An 18,933-nucleotide genomic window follows, 5' to 3' on the forward strand; every position below is an offset into this window, starting at 1 on the left:
TGTGGTGCCATCACAGGTATTTGCTCAAAGTTATACCAGAATTTAAAGCTAAACTATGTGATTTTTTTCTAATCTTTGTGTATTAATTCCCATACTGTTTTTATTTCTTTGTGTGTGTTTTGGTGCTGGCATTAGGCTACAGTTAAAATAACCTAGTTTTTAGGGAGCATGTGCTCTCTGCAATATATAGTAATCCTTCATTACAACATTTATGTTACTTCAGGTTAGAGGTTGTCACACATGGGCGATTAGGAGGCTGTCAAAGAGCATAAAGGTGAGTAAACTTCGCGAGATAAGGGGTTGTCACATGGTACTTACCTGAACTCTTTTCTCTCATCAACAGAAAACAAGAAGAAATCTAATACCACAACTTCCGGGTTCCAAAATGGCCACGATGATGTCACTTCCGGCACCCACAAAACACCTCACTTCCGGTTCCTGTTGCCACATCACCACCTTGCCAACCGTTTCCTGTCACATGTTTTTCTCTTGCTATATAACTGTCATTTTGAAAACAGTTCATGGTTCATTGTGCTTTTTCAAAGACTCTGAATCAATTATTTTCTTATTGTCTGATGACAATATACGAGGACGGTCCCCAAATCTTTATTTTGTATTTTGTGAAGTTTATTGGATCACAAGGTGTTTCTCTAAAGGAACCATGTACAACTTTCCTAAACTTCACTCAATGTCCACTGCATAAGTTATATTTTCCAGCTGTGTTAAAGACATCTGAAGAGTGCACCTCTTGGGTAGTACAGTGGTAAAGAGACTGGGGTTCATGTCCCAGGTGTTCCCTGTTTGCAGTTTGCATGTTCTTCCTGTGTCTTTGTGGGTTTACTCCGGGTGCTCTGGTTACCTCTCTCCAAAGACATGCAGTTTAGGTAAATTGCTAAATTAGTCCTTATATGTGTGTGTGTGTTTGCCACACAGTGGACTGGCATCCTGTCCAGAGGTTGTGGTGCGCCAATGACTGCTGGGACAGGCTTCAATTGTCCTGTGACTTTGCTCTGGATAATTAGGTTAGGAGAATGAATAAAATACATCTTACACTGTTTTGTTCGTATGCTGCTTTTTTTTTTTTTTTTGGTTAACTAGTAGAACCCTAACCCACTCTGCTTGGAAAAAGGGAATAATTAATTTTTCTTAAAATGAGAAAAATCAAATGAAATTGAAGACAAACTACTCAAAGGTTTATGGCATTGCCATCATCAGCATTTTCCTTAGCACAAATAGAGCATTAGAAAGATTTAGTTGAGAACAGGCTATTCAGCCCCACAAAGATCACCAGTCTTATCCACTTAATTTCTCCAAAATGATATCAAGTTGAATTTTGATCTACCACACTACTTGGCAATTTGTCCCATGTGTCTGGTTCTCTGCGTAAAGAAAAACTTCCTAATGTTTGTGCAAAATTTACCTTTAACAAGTTTCTAAACTGTGTCCCCATGTCCTTGTTCAACTCATTTTAAAATAACAACTCGATCCATTGTCTTAATCTCCTTTTGTTTAAATTGAAAAGGCTCAGAGAGCCTTTTATCTTTCCTTATAACTTATATCCCCTGCATTCCTGGAATCGTCATATTGCTCTTCTCTGGACTTTTTCTAGCACTGTTGTGTCGTTTTTGTAGTATGGCGACCAAATCTGCACACAGTACTCCACAGTGTGTTATAAAGCTTCAGAATAACCTTCTTGGACTTGTACTCTACACATTGAGCTATACAGTAATCCCCTGCTCTATCGCGGTTCAGCTATCACGCCCCTGCTACATCACAGATTTATTAATACTATTATTATTACTAGGGGGCTCCACCCCCTGCTCGCTTCACTCGAACACGCTCTCGTTTGGTTTACCGGATAAACAATTTAAAGAGATTGTTATTTTCATGGGAATTGTTACATATGCATTATTTTCATTCTTACTTTAAAACTTTTATAAAAACAATATTTGTCCTTTATTTCCTGCCCCAGGCGTGGTTAAATATCTTTTTCGCGGCACTTATATCGCTGCTCGCGTTGTGAAGGAAGGATCTGAACGCATGCTAAACAGATGCGATCGGTTCAGCTGGTGTCTTGCTCCTGATACTGGCCAGCTGTGTGTTGTGCTTGTTGCGCTTTGCTTCAATCACTTAAAAGCCTGTACAGCAGCTGTCCTTTTTCCACTTCGTGTCTCTGCTGCTCTCTTTGTGAAGGGGGAGCAGCTGAACATAGGCTAAGCAGAAGTGGACTGATCAGCTACTGGTTTTGTGCTGCTACTGCCTAGATGCATTCCTGTTCTGTTTGCTCTGTGCTTTCTGGGGTTGGGGGTGACGGCTGAACACACCTAAGGAGGTGCTGGGATTGGTCACGATCGCTTCGCTTAAACCCCGCCTCCTCCGAGGCGCCCTACACTCCTGCCACTTTGTGTTGGGAAGGGGGAGCTCAGTGTGAGCTAAGGAGATGTGGACTTTGTGCTGGCTCTGTGCTGCTTGTTTTTCAGCTTGTCGCTCTGCATGTCAATCATTTAAAAGTGTGTAGAGCAGCTCTTATCCTGTCTCACTGCCTTGTCTTGCGTGAAGTTAAAATGTTTTATAATAGAGAGATGTTACTCATATCCTTAGCCTGACATCCATATATCATATGTGTTTACAAAGTGTGTTTTAATAAGTTTACATGTGTTTAAAGTGTGTGGAGTGGGTATTTTAAGGCTTAAACTATAAAAAAAATGTGGTATTTTTATATCGCAGATTTTTACCTATCACGGGTGGGTCTGGAATGTAACTTCCGCGATAGGAGGGGAATTACTGTATAACCTAACATTCTGTTAGCCTTCTTAACAACTTCTGAACACTGGAAGTTAATAGTGACAAATCCACTATGACTCCTAAGTCCTTTTCATAAGTTGTACTTTCAATTTTCCGGCCTCCTATTGTATATTCAAACCTCACATTTTAAGTCCTACTGTATGTGAAATACTTTATATTTACATTAAGTTTCATTTCTCACAGTTCTGCTCAAGCCTGTATCTGTACAAGTTCTTCTGTAATAGTTCAACTGATTCTAGATTGTCTGCCAATCCTCCTAGCTTGGTATCATCTACAAAAGTAACCTACTTGTTATTTGTATTCCTGTCGAAATCAATTATATATATATATATATATATATATATATACAGTATATATACTGTATATATATATATATATATATATATATATATATATATATATATATATATATATATATATATATATATATATATAGCACTGACCTTTGTGGGACGCCACTCTTAACATCACCTAATTCTGATAAGGTTCCTTGCAGCAAAACCCTCTGCTTCCTACAGTATGTCTGTGCCAATTCTCTTCCCATCTACACACATTACCCTAAATTCCCACTTCTTTTAGTTTGAAGCCAAACCAGTCATGTGGGTCCTTACTAAATTCTTTCAGAAAGTCAAGATAAATAATATTGTATGAGCCACTTTGATGACATCGTTTTGTTGCTTCCTCATAGAATTCCAGCATATTAGTAAAGCACAATCTCCCTCATCTGAACCCTTGCTAACTGTTGAATAAAACTCATATTCTTGCCATGTCTTGCTTGAACTTTTCCTTAATAATTCCTTCCAATAATTTAACTATGATGTGCATGAAGCTTACTGGCCTGTAGTTATTTGGAACTGCTCAATCATCCTTTTATATAATGGGACAATATTTGCCATTTTCTAGTCCTTCGGAATTTCACCAGTCACAGTGAATTTCTACAAATATCTGTGAAGGGTTTATAAATTTATTCTCTAACCCCCTTGAGATCTCGAAGATAAATATTATCTGGTCCTGATGATTTGTTTTATTTCAGACTAATTAAGCTGCTGCCTCTACAATTTCCAAGTCACTTGGTACTGTACCTCCTTAGTAGTTGCTGTTACCATTGGGAGTTTATCCACTTGTAAAGACCACAGAAAAAATCAAGATCAGAGCATCTTCTATTTTACTGTCTGTATGTTTTAATTCCTGTTTACTATTTCTGATGCACTTCGCCTCCTCCTTAACTGTTACGTTACCACTAAAATACTGAAAGAATCTCTTTGGGTCATCTTTTGCCTTATCTGCTATTTTCCTCTCTAACTGCATTTTAGAATTCCTAATATCCTACTTAATGTTTGCCCTTGTGTACTTAGAAGCTGTACAATTCACATTGTAGTTATTAGCCTCATATGCCTTATACAGCTGTTTTTTCCTTTGCAGCTCCTTTTTCACCTCTTTATCAACCCACTGCAGAGTGTTTTTTAATTCCCTATTAAGTTAAAAATTTGGGACACATTATATGTAAAACATTTGTAAACATGTTCCTCTGCTCCTCGACAATTTCCACACTTAAAAGCGTATCCCAGTCCATCATCCTTAAACTTTGCTGCAAAATGTGATGTGTTAAAAACTATCACTGATTACATTTAAAATTTCTCCTCTTCTACTCCACTATTTGCAAAGTTAACCCTGTTAATATTTGGGTAGTTAAAGTCCCCATGGCTATACTTGCCTTTTTAATATTAAAAAGATGTATTTTGAAATTACTGTCTTCATTGGGGGTCTATAGTGCATTCCTAATATACAACCTCTTTCTTTAATGCTTTCCAGATATCCTCACTAAGATGTGGCTCATCCTCCAACTGAAGAAGACTTGTTTTTAAATTCTGCTTTACAAAAATGGCAACCCCACCCTCCCACACACCTTTTTTCTGTTCTGTCTATCATTACTAAAAACGTGTTCCCATCTATAGTATACTCATCCCCACTTTTGTTATTTACAAAGGTTTATATTATTGCTATAATATCATAATTATGCTGAGATACAGTATACACAACCCCAACTCACTTTTTTATTTTTGATTAAGGCAAGCTATTTTAATGTGTCACTTATTTTACTTTTGCACTTAAACCTTGGGTTTAGAATTTATGTTACTATGCACATTTGTTTTTATACCATTGTTCATCTTCTCATGTACAGATTTATACCTGGCAAGCCCTAAACTCCAGTAGCCCTAAACCTGTCCAGTCCCCAATTTAAACAATCCTCTCAAATGACATACTCATTCACTTCCCCAACAAATTGATCCCCTTCTGGTTCAAATGTAATCCATTGCAGTGGATCAGGACCCATCTGTTCCAAAAAGTCCAAATGCTACAAAAAAAACTATACCCCTCTATCCTACACCAAGATATGAGTCATGCGTTAAGCTTTCCAATCTCATCTGTCTTACCTGGACTAGTGCTTGGCACAGGAAGAACTTCAGAGAAAGCTACCTTGTCAGTTTTTCTCCTCAACCTGGCATCTAACTCTGAATATGAATTGCAGAACTGACAGAATACCCTATATGTCATTTGATCCAACATGGACAATGACTACTACATCAAACCCAGCTCTGGCCAAAAGCCTGTCCACCCTTCTAGGGAGGTCTCCCACTTGGGTGCCAATAGTACAAACATTATTTTTTGGGTTCCTGTTCTCTAGATCAATTCATCTTACATATAAGGATGCAATTTGGAATTCCAGTGCTTGAGACCAGTTTTCTTGGCAGTCCAACATTTTCAACAAATCTCCATATTCTTTATAATTTTTTTATATATATCTTTAGCTTCATTCATATTTTTGAATGACATCTACAGTAGTTGTTTTGGCATTTAAGTGGTATGGTGTTTATAATCTGAACCAGTTACTTAGGCACAAACTTGAGCATATGTTACAAGAAGGTGGCTCTGTTAGACTTGATGGCATCTTATTCCAAGGTCAGCATAGTCTAAGGAGTTTCCTTCACTGGAATGAAAACCACAGCATCCAAACTTCTGACAACTGAAATTAATTAAACCTCTGAAAGCAGGATAAAGTAATTGAGAGTCTTGTGATGTGCTCTTGCAAGGATTAATTAGGAAAAAAGGAGAAGAAAAAGTAAAAACGGCATTGATTTACCACGATCTTGGTGTTTTCATTCTGAATTTCCATCTGATTATTGTAGCGTGCTCTACTTAACTGACACATGCTGATTGGTTGAAAATAAATATTGATAAAATTTAAAAGTCTTAAAGAAACTATGGAGAGATTGATTCACTGAGGCTTATTTCTCCAATTGAGTTTGAAGATACAGGCTTTTATTCATACTTTAAATTAAAGTATTTTCTACTATGCTATCAGTGATGATCTGGGGGGACTTTTAAGGTATAAGACAAACAACTTTATTCTTACACCCGATTATCCTTTTCTCCCATGGATCCATCGGTCACAACTTTTTGTTTATTTATATATTGAGATCTGCGGTGGGCTGGTTTCCTGCCTTGCGCCCTGTGTTGGCTGGGATTAGCTCCAGTAGACCCCCGTTACCCTGTAGTTAGGATATAGCGGGTTGGATAATGGATGGATGGATATATTAAGATTTTCTTTGTCTTTTATTCATAAAGGCTAATTTTTGACAGATGATAATGAACGATGAAAGGAACCTTTTCAAGTTTGTATTGTACTAAGTTCATTTCTACTGTATGCAGATTACTTACACAGTGTTGTGTTCTGATATGCAAGGCACAATATGGTGCATTAAATGCCATCTCTTAAACGGAACTGAAAAAACTCATTTGTGCTTACAGTGACAGAGTGGAAACATATGACATGTCATATGTCTTGTTCAGTGAAAACTCCCTGCAGGCAGCAGTGGATAATTAAACACCTTTGAAAAGATTTGGAGCTACTCCTGTCAGGCTAGCATGAACAGCTTCTGCTTTTAGGCAGGCTTCAATCAGGACTGCTAGGAAATCAGAACTTGTCATTGTTGAAGTGTACAGAGTCCATCTGCTACTTTTCCAGATGGAAGACTTGGGAATAATAAGGAAAAAAATGTCAGTTTGGGATTTTCTCGTTAAAAATTTTTGGCCCAAAGCCATAGTATTTGTAAGAATAACTACTGTAGTAAACATGTTAGAAAATAAATGTAAAGGTTCTTGGCACAGTTATGGCTTTACCAGATTATCCTGAGAGTCAGTTGTACATTGTAAAATACAGTATATGGAGTTTATTGTTAAGTGAATGCCATTACCCATTCAATAGAGTGATGCTAAACAGAGCAGTCAGTCATGTGGTGGTACTAAGTACGCTGAGTTCACTTTGCTCTTGTGTTTGACAAAATCGTGGAAATGTTCAAGAACTTTGCTGAACTTGGCAAAAAAGCACTGAACTCAACGCAGAACTATTTTTGAGTGGATGGATAATGTTACAATGGTCTTTTAAGTGTCCCTGAGAGTTTAGTCAAGCGTCTGCTAAATATATGGGATCTGAGCTGGGAGGCAGCCATGTTGACCACTGTGTGGCTGTGCCTTTCTGAAATAAAAGTAGTACAATTAAACATCAGATCAGTACGATTTCTTGCAGGCAGTGGAAAATACTATCCAGTCATCCCTGTTAAGAGGTAAGCTCCGAGAAATGCAGGTGGATGACTGGTGGTGGACTATCTGTCGGGCAGACCACAATTTGTGAGACTGAAGGACTGTGTTTCTGATATGGGTGTGAGCAACACTGGAGCACCACAAGGAACAGTCCTGTCTCCTTTTCTTCTCTTTGTACACCTCTGCCTATAAATATAACAATAGACTATGTCACTTGCAGAAATTTCCAGATGATTTTACACTTATGAGATGTATTGATAAAGAAGATGAGACAGAGTACAACAGTCAGATAGAGAACTTTGTTTCTTGGTGCAAAGAGAATTGTCTGCACTTTAACATTAGCAAAGGAACTGGTTATAGATTTTCACCTCACCAAATAGCCTCTATGTCTGGTCACTGTTCAGGGATTGGATGTAGAGGTGGTACACTCCTACAAGTACTTGGGTGTCCACATCAATGACATGTTGGACTGGTCTTAGAACACAGAGGAATCATATAAGAAAGAGCAGAGCAGATTCTTCTTCCTTAAGAGACTGTGTTCCTTTAATGAGAAGTGATAAATTTCACCTCTTCTACAACTCTGTGATGACCAGTGCAAATTTCTATGCTGTGGTGTGCTGGGCAGGTAACATCACTTCAAGAGAGGCCTGCCAAATTATCAAGCTAATTAAAAGGGCAGGTTCCATAATGGCATGCCCTTTGGATCCCCTGGAGGTCATAGCAAAGATGAGAGTTAAAACAAAGCTGAGTGCCATTATGAACAATGCTGAAAATCCTCTCTCTGATACACTTAAACTGAGTACTTTCAGCCAATTAATTATTCATTTATAATATAACAGAACTCATTAGAGAGTCAGAATATGGCAGCTTTAAAGGCTGGGACAGGAAGTGACATCATTAATAGCACCGGTACCAGAAGGAAAGTGATGACATTAATATCGCCAGTGCCGGAAGTGACGTCATCAATGGCACCGGAACCTAGCGGGATTTCCTTTGTATGGTCCGCAGAGTATTGAGAGAGAAAGTCAGTGCAGCTCGTCTCCCCCTGGTCTGGCGTGGTACTGCTATTATTCAGACCCTTTAGTTGACTCCCAATCACATGTGTGTGACTATATATATATATATATATATATATATATATATATATATATATATATATATATATATATATATATAAATATTATATAAATAAATAAATTTCATTATTTGAAGTACTTCTGTAAAAAACATATTTCCCTCGGGTACAAAAAAAGATCTATCTATCTATCAAACAGAAGCAGGAAACATGTATTCACTGAGGCTTGGAATCATGAAGGAAAAGGAATTATGAACTAAAATATATATTTATTTTTATCTGTGACGTGCATGCTTGCTAACTGCTGCTGCACAGCACTCTGAGTAATATTATTAAAGGGGTAGACTCATCTTTTACACACAGGTCACATGCAAGTCCATACAAAAAAACGTTACCTTTAAAACACAAATATGATCCCAAGTTTCCAGTTTGCTTCTGCTTGTGTATTTTGTGTTTAAATGTTGTTGCAAGTTTTCTGTTCATTATTAGCCCACTGCTATGGATCAGCGTTATATACAATGGGCTGTCCCATCTAACATTGGCTTCTATTGCTCTGTGATGTCACATTGGCCTAGCAAAGTATCATAGGGTGCTAGAAAAAAAAGTGTATCTAAGCCGGCTACACATTTAATCTCCAGGAAAATATTCACTGAAAAATACAAAAAATGCATTGGCGAAGTTCAATGATCAATACTAATGTTGAACTTTAAAATCACAAAGGGCTAAGTCTATGAAGCAAAATTCCTTTGTGTCTGAACTAGAGCTAAGCTGAAATGCAAACATGCTGTAAGTGCACATGAAGAAACTTAACTTCCAACAAGAAAGTTTTCATGGCACTGTGATCCACAGAGTAGCAGGCTAGAGTTGCTAACAAGTAAGCTAGATGAATGTCTGGAATTGTCCCAAAATAAATTTTCCATTTTATATTGGAGAACAGGTTAACAGAAAAACAAGAAAAGTGGGAACTGCAAAACAAACCTGATCTGATCCACACTCCATGATTTCTGCATACGATGCACAGGAAAGGAGATGGATTTGATTTAATTAGTAGCAAATAACAGCTTATGAATGGCTTCATTTAGCTTGACAGAGCTATTTGCTAAACTCACTTATCTAATTACTTAAAATGCAGTTCATTGCGCCAAGTTAAAAAAAAATTAATGAAGCTGTTTATTTATTTATTTTAATTGATGCTCACAATGAGAAGGGCAGCTTTCCACTGCTGCTTGTGAAGTGCATGGAGCCTTTAATGCAGCATCACCTCAACTCAATACAAGATATCCCTGTCCACATATTCAGCCTCACACATGCTGCTCTCTGCTCCAGCACCTTCACAAAATCAAAAAGCCATGGTGCCCTTGACAATCAAAGCTATGCAGCATGCTGCAAAAATCCCTGCAAATTTGGATCGATTACTTCCATCAGGCAGTCTGTCACTCAAAAAGCTCAGATTGTGTTCCTTAAAAACACATTAATCTTCTTATTTAAGTCTATTTTCTTTTGACTGCTGTTGCTCTCCCTGCCTTTGAGTCAAAACATTGAATATCTGAATGTGTGCTGAATGTGCCTTCACAGGGGAGCTGCCATTATTTGCACCAGGGTGCAAAATATATGTGGTAACCACACTTTAATGAAGGCAAATAATCAGCATTATCAAGGGCTGCCAATTAATTTTGGAGTTCAGGAAAGGTTAGGTAACTTGTATAGTTTTGCCCATTGATTCAGCTTTGGAATTACAACTCTAGCACCCAGTAATTTTAAACTCTTCACCTTACCCATAAGATTATAAAATAGTCACAAGACCGTAAAAGATACACAGCAGTTGCAGCTGTAAACGTGTAGAATATTGGAGCAAGTATAGACAGGAGAATATTTTTATTAATTAACCCACCATAAATGAGCTGAGTGAAAATGGCTATTCTAAGCATTGCATCAGCAGTCACTTTGTCTACACATCAAACAGTGGGAAAACCAGTTTCATCTGATGGGATAACAACTGTTTCAGGACTTCAGGTAAACCACTATGGGAGCCTTAAGTAATTAAACAATTATCCTCTGAAAAGATTCAAGAAAGCCATTTCTTTCTTGGAAGATAAGCCATTCTTTAGTTTAGCATATGGCTGCTTCTCAGGGACAAGAGCTGTTTGGTTACACAACATGCCTGTTTTAATGTTTTGTGCTATCTAAATTGAGTTTAGTAATGTCAGCTGCACATTACTAGGAGTTGGAGGGTCATGCCTTATTCCATCTGTTAACTATTGATTTGTAAAGGTTTACATAATTATACGAGGTGTGGCAGAAAAGTAATGAGACTGGCAACACTGCAAGCGATCTGGCAACGCTGCGCTGTTGTCCTTGATAGAGCACGTGTATCAGTACCCTCCCATAGCTCAGTGCGAGTTTCAACTCCTTCCGTTAACTACGTGATTTTTGTGACTGCTATTAGTGAAGTTGTGTTTTGGTTGTGCGTCACGCAAAATGGAACAGCGGAATTTGGAGCAACGTTGTGCCATTAAATTTTGTGTTGAACTTGGAGAATTTTTATAAAGACGTCTTTGAAAGGCTCAGAAAAAGGGTCATTCGCGTGAGACCAGACATTGCAGACAAATGGATGCTCCATCATGACAACGCCCCATGTCACACTGCCCTCTCCATAACAGAATTTTTGACCTCAAAAGGAATTCCTGTGGTTCCCCAGCCCCCTTATTCACCTGACCTCAAAGGACGTCATTTCGGGACTTTAGAAAACATCCAAAAGAGTGTAACGGACATGCTGAAAACCATACCGGTTGAAGACTTCCAGCACTGCTACCAACAGTGGGTACAACGTCTCCATCGGTGTGTAGCTGCCCAAGGGAACTACTTTGAAGGGGATAACATTGATGTTTGAAAAAAATAAAAACTTTGGTAAATAAAAAATCAGTCTCATTACTTTTATGCCACACCTCGTATCATAGCCATTATTTTCAGTGGGTGCTCCAAACCAGTAAAGAAACATGCCCTGGGCTGGACAACAGAGTTTAGGGAGACTAGAACACAATAACCAGTTTGGAAGATACTAGGCCAATCTCCCACAACACATGTTTGTGTTCTTTGCCACCATAAACCATAAATTTGTAATTATTTTCCTCTGGTAATGCATATACAGTTAAGCTCGGTTATAGTGAGTTTGACAGGACCGATACTATTTGCTCGTTATAAGCGGAATTCGCTATAACCTGGAAATATTAATTTGACAAAAACTAACTCAGTCTATTAAAGTAATAGTGATTTATTGGAAAAATATACATTTAGCCCATAATGAAAACATACAATAAGTACAATATACTATTTTCTAAGAAAGTCCAAAATATTTTTTTGTCTTAAACTTTGTGATCTACAGTCACACAGTTTTCCTCTTAAAGCCTCCAACACTTGCTTTTCCACGTCAGTCCCTTGTTAAAATGCCATCTATCTATTGCAGGCATTTTTGGCATCAAATAATTTTGGTAAACTGCGTTCTGGTAAATCCAATATGCCAGAGGCATCTTCCTCCTTGTCATCTTCATTGTCGTCTTCTTTTTGAAGCAATGCGTTTATGATTTCGTTTTCATCCACGTGTTGATAGTCGTAACAATTTACATTATTAATTTTAACATTGTTTTAGCGAACCCATGTAGATAACGGCAATTCATCCTCTTCTTCAAAAATATCAGATGTTGATTTCCTGAAGCGATTCTGTATGGTAACAGTCGTCGCATTGTTCCAGGCAATAGATAAGAAATTTATTCCATCCATCCATCCATTATCCAACCCGCTATATCCTAACTACAGGGTCACAGGGGTCTGCTGGAGCCAGTCCCTGCCAACACAGGGCGCAATGTAGGAAACAAACCCTGGGCTGGGCGCCAGCCCACCATATAAGAAGTTTATTGCTTATTGAAATTTATTTTGCTAAGTGGCTCGCAAAAGTCCAGGATATGTTTAAGTGTTATAAAAACAGATTTTGCTCTTTATAACAGGGCAGATTTACATGTGAATAGCTGATATCTTTCAAAAATAATTTTTTTTCATTATAACAAAACCGAGTTTGACTGTAATTTTACGTTTGTGAGTTGATAAAATGTTAATTATTGTAAACTACATCTGTTCTTTTACTCTGCTATGGTTAGTCTTCTTTTTCTTTTCTCCACAGCAGATCATCTTATTCCATAACTTCCTGTCCTCTGCATCTTGCTCTTTCACACCCATCACCTGCATGTCCTCTCTCACCACATCCTTAAACCTTCTCTTAGGCCTTCCTCTTTTCCTCTTCCCTGGAAGATCTATCTTTAATATCCTTTTCCCAATATATCCAGAATCTCTCTTCTGCACATATCCAAACTAATGCAATCTCGCCTCTCTGACTTTGTCTTCCAATAATCCAACCTGAGGTGACCCTCTAATGTCCTCATTTCTAATCCAACCCATCCTTGTCACACCCAATGCAAATCTTAGCATCTTTAACTCTGCCACCTCCAGCTCTGTTTTCTTGCCTTCTGGTCAGTGCTGCCGTCTCCAACCCATATAACATAGCTGGTCTCACTACCGCCCTGTAGATCTTTCCTTACACTCTTGCTAATAACCATCTGTCACAAATTACTCCTGACACTCTTCTCCACCCATTCCACTCTGCCTGCACTCTTTTTCACCTCTCTTCCACAATCCCCATTACTCTGTACTGTTGATTCCAAGTATTTAAACTCATCCACCTTTGCCAACTCTACTCCCTGCATCCTCACTATTCCATTGACCTTCCATTCTGTCTTGTTCCTACTGACCTTCATTCCTCTCCTCTCTAGAGCATATCTCCACCTCTCCAGGGTCTCCTCAACCCACTCCCTACTCTCGCTACAGATCACAATGTCATCAGCAAACATCATAGTCCAAGTAGACTCCTGTCTAACCTCATCTGTCAACCTGTCCATCACCATTGCAAAAAAGAAAGGGCTCACAGCTGATCCCTGATGTAATCAAACCTCCACATTGAATGCATCCGTCACTCCTACCGCATACCTCACCACTGTCACACTTCCCTTGTACATATCCTGTACAACTGTTACTTCCCTGTTACGGTTAGTATTAACACCAAAAAGGCGAAACCAGCTTACTGTAGACATATGATGGAAACGTAGCCTCTGAGGTTCATAGTCTAAATATTTGATCATTTCTGAGCATTCTGTTTATAGTCAGGCTTTGAATTAAAAGTAACACACGTTAAGTTAAGCTGCCTACCCTCTGAGGTTTTCTTCTGAAACATAATCTAAGAAATAACGCTTAGTCTCTGAGGTTGCATGTGAACTTTTATTTATTTAACACACGCTAAGAAATCTGCTTAGCTCCTGAGGTTTTATTATGGATCATACGCTAATTAAACAGAGCTTAACCTCTGAGATTACATAAAATTTACTATCAGCTGTAATCATATTTATTTCTAGAGGTATCTTGCCAAATGACAGTAAGTCAATGCTAAACAAAATATTACAGTAACTCATAATCAATTCATAACTTACACTAAAAGCAGTCTTTAAATAATAATAATAAATTGAAGTTTGCTGATTGCGGATTAATATATTGGCATCCTTAATCCATAATGGGTTAATAGGTCTGACAACTATAGTATAAATTCTGGTAATGTAAACAATTGAATAATAGGCGTTAATTATTAATTAATAGATGCATAAATTATACAATAAATAAAAAACCCTATAAGATCGGTAAGAACATGGATTAGTAATGTGTATATTTAAATGCGTAACTGATATGGTTAAATGTTTGTTAGTATCTACACCATTATGCTTATTTAATTTCTTACTGAATTAAATAGCAAATTTAAGCAGAACATACTTCCTAAAATATATTTTGTGTAAACACTCTGTCTTCATGGGAATTTTAAGTTTAAATTTTGCTCTTAATGTTCCTCTAGATTCAACAACACATGTTTGGCCCTGTATAAAAAATAGTGGCAATAAATAAATTCCAAAAATATCAAAAGTTTGCTGAGCAATGGAGATCGAGGATCTGGTGACCATGCTTGCATGCCAAAATCTATTATGAAAATGAATGCAGTAATGCGGTTATAAAAACACACACATCTTTGTCAGCCTTAAAAACTTGTATTCTTAATATGAGTTGTCCAAATTGATGTTTTTCACATGTAATTATTACTACCTTTTATATTCATGGCATTTATTTCCACATGTTGTGTATGTCATTCTTTTCCAGATGTCGCATATTTTTATGCTATACACTACTTACCACTATACACAAGCCATACATACAGTAGATATGAGGATTAAATTAACAAATCTTTTAGCTCTACCTGACTTTATTACCCTTCTCTCAGTTTACCTCTCTCAAGATGCTCATGTAACCTGTGTGTGTGTGTGCTAGACCATCAATTATATTGTCTGTTATGCTTTTTATCTTCTTTGTTTCTCTGAATTCACTGTCATAATCTTCTTTATTTATTTATTTGGTTTGTACAATGCTATATACTGTATACCCTGCCGTTCTTTTTATATTCTGTAAGTGCCTTGAGCATGGGAAAGGCACTATATAAATAAAATGTATTATTATTATTATTAAATCACAAAGATAATTGTATCTCAATAAGTTAAGCTTAACAAATGTGTTAAATCTTGTTCAGCTGGTCACCTCTCTTTTCCAAAGTAGGCATAAAAATTAGCAATACTTCTCTCAGAAGGTTGAGAACACCGTGATCCAGACATCAAGTTTGTCATCTGGCATCTGCACTTACAGTATCAATGTAATAAAGCTCGCTTCAATTTATAGCTAGGTCAAAAAAAAAAAAAGATTTATGTTATGCAATAATGGAGATAAGAGAACACATGAGACGTTTTTATACAATTAAAAAACTAATATTCATCACAAGGCGATCGGAGAAGTCACTGGAGTTGACCCTGATTGATAGAAATGTTGCTGCCTATTGATTTAGGACTAGACAGATGTGTGTAGCTGGCCATGATCTTCAATTGTTGGAAGTGGGTGGTTGATTTAAGATCGCCAGTCTTGATAGGTACCCATTAATCTGCATGAATTTTCTGTTAAATAATCAAAGCAGCGTCTGTTCTGATATTTAATTATCTAATTACCTGTAAGATAAAAAAAGTTTCAATCAAATGTGATTCTTTGCAGTTTTGTTGGAAGTATTTTATTTACCATTTTTCAAATAAGATGAACTCTTTGAATAAATCAAGCTTGTTTTGAAAGCTAAGAGCTAAGTTGTCCCAGTATGTCACACAATTCCTTTTTTATCAGAGTCTCTACTTCCACTGCATGACTCAGTAGTCTGATCTATTATTGTAGAATATGAGGTACATTTAATAGGTTCATCTACTACTGCTCTTGAAGATTAACACACACACACACACACACACACATAGAGGTCCTATTTAGACAAAGTCTCAAGTTGGACCCAATTGCCAGTCACTCCACAATATTCTGCAGAAAATTCTCTACATGGGGACTCTCTATCACAGGCTCTAACAAACATGAGGGTGTCCTCACAACATACAGAAAATCTCAACTCTTTTGGTTATATACCACTTACAGTACCAACCAAGCAATGTGTTACTTTTACAGCAGTTGTTCTAATTATTAAGACACAACCTTGCAGCCTTAATTAACCCAGTAGGCAAGAAAGTGGCAATCTTCCCACACTAGATGCTCTATTATTATTTCAATAACTAGATTTAAAAAAAAGTAAAAACAACATGGAATTTATTAATGTATAACAGTACCAAATTAAAGAAAATATAATTGTAAATTAGATAGCAAACATTTGGATATAGACTTTAGAAAAGCTTACTGAAAATCAGCAATGTTAAGAAGTGGATGTTGTCCTGGGTAGCTTTTGGTTTAGCAATCAATGTTATTCATAGAGGTTATAAACTAATTGAAACAGCTACAATTGTAAACCGTCTGAAACAGATGCATTAAAGTTATAAATTGCTGGTGCAGTGCATGAGGAATATACAAGAAAGGAATATTTCAATGCCTGAAATTCAAATCTTGTCATTTCAGTTCATCCTGGTTCATTTGAGCAAAACAATTAAAAGTTAGTTAAAACAGTCTGCAAATTAAAAAACTGAAGATTTTCCACTTCAGGAAACTTGACTAGGTTGCCACAACCCTTTCTGTGAAGAAGTGCTTCTTGGTTTCCACACTTAATGCAGTTCCACTTACTTACCACTAGTGCAATCAAGTAAAACAAAGCATAACATCACACCCTGAGATCCATGTTACTCAATTCACCAACACAGGGGACTGGAGCCCATTATGGCAGCACAGGGTATAAAGCAAGAGCCAGTCCTGCACAGGCCACCAGTTCATCAGATACCCACACAGGGCTAATGTGGAGTTGCAAATGAATCTAACATGCACACATATGGGCATAATGCAGGAAAACTGGAGTACCCAGAGGAAAACCTATGCAGACACATGACGACTATGTAAAAATAACAATGACAAGGAACAGTATATGAACCCTGGACACTTGAATCCATATTTAAGCATTTAAGTCCTTATTTAACTGGGAGATTTCTGCTGAATTACATTTTCAGCGACTTTTGAATTTTGAACACATCCATTTAGATATATGTTTTGGTCCAGTTCCCTTAACATTTCAGAGTAGTCTTTATCGGGGGCTTGCATTTCGTTACTGTAGTTATATAAGATATGGAACCTTTTGTTCTCAATTCTGGACATTATGTACTCCTTTACTTTGTTTTTGTAACACTTAAATTGATTTATAATGTTTCTAACAACACCATTTTAGCCCTGTTTGTTAGTTGCTGCCTTTTATGACTATTTCTGAATAATTAAGATGCTAAGCCCTATATTTACGATTGCTACATTCTCTGCCTGTCACCTAACATGGAGGTAGGGTGGAAGGTTGTGTTATTATATTCCACCTATAAAAGATGGTGGCACACAGCTCTTGGTATCCATGTATTTGATTTCTCAATGTTCTTTGTTAAAGGAATACTTCACCCAAAAACAATATATATTAAATGTTATTTACCCCATGCAGTTTATTGTTATGACTGAGAGGAAAAAAGTTTATGATATAAAAGAACACAGTGTTGGCCATTTATATTTTTTCAACATATTTAATTTAAGATTAAGAACACTGGGTCTGTGTGATATTAGCCCTAACCACTGTGCTTCTTATTCTTTCATTGATTTTCTGCGTTCACATTTCAAGGTCATAATCATTTGGAGTCAATGTTGACAGTTTTAACACAGGATAGGAGCTCACCTTGGATTGGATGTTAGTGCACTAAAGGTGGCAGTCATGCACATGTCCACTGTCACACTGACAAAATTTAGAGTCACAAACCAGACACGTATTTATTATGTTGAAGGAAATCAGGTAATACAAGAATTGAGGAATGAAGAAATTGATTCTTTTACAGCCTACAACAGGCTTAGGATTATACTTGGGCATCTGCTATGCCTAAATAAGTGACTAAAACAGAAACTCCATAGTAAGATTTAATTATATCACTGAAACTTAAATAAAAAGAAAACCCCACTGGGATGCTGAGAAAATGCAGTCCTGACGAAGACAGATATGAACCATGACAAGTGTGCTACCCATAGTACCACACCATCCACTTACAGTCACCCACTTTATGGTTTAATTTTTTCAGTATGTTTTCTCCAACTACAGTACTTTTTTCATCAATTTCAACGTATTCCATTTTGTTATGAATGATACTAGAATATTCTGCTGATTTATATTTTTCAATTTACCTTTTTTTTCAATTACATTTTTCTTTTGTTGATAACCTGGAGTGTTTTCATTTTGGCAGCTGTTGATATTTTGTTGCTAATAAAAGTTCATTTCAATTTAAACATTATTGTGAGGAAGTACAAGTGACGACTAGTGCCAGAGATTCCAGCAGAAGCTCAGAGATAATAAAAAAGATAGATGACAACAGCCTGCAATCATAGCTTTGAAGAAGCAAAATAAAACAATGGAATATCACAACAAATATTATAAATTAAGGTCGCCACTCCATCTATCTTTGCTTCCAAAACAGTAATTTAAAATTGAAATGTATTGTTTTTACTAATGGCTGTTGGAGTTTCCTTTTGTCAATTTTCTTCCCTGTCCTTCTTTGGGAAGGTGGCTTTCACAGGATTTAAAAGATGGCTTCTCAAAGCTGAGAAAAAAAGTTACAATTTGGATTAATAACGAATGTTTTAGGCATGTTTAAATATATTGAAGACAAGCAGAAACGTTTAAAGAGAGGAAGTTCAGGAAATATCTGCAAGAAAAAGATCTGATTAGCAGTAAGACAAGATATCAACTATAAATCCAGAATACAAGAGACAACTAAGCTATAAAAGATTATAAAATATACACACATTGTACATATATCGTATATATGTACATATAGATA

Source organism: Polypterus senegalus, chromosome 9 (genome assembly GCF_016835505.1).
Source record: "Polypterus senegalus isolate Bchr_013 chromosome 9, ASM1683550v1, whole genome shotgun sequence".
Classification (NCBI taxonomy): Eukaryota; Metazoa; Chordata; class Cladistia; order Polypteriformes; family Polypteridae; genus Polypterus; species Polypterus senegalus.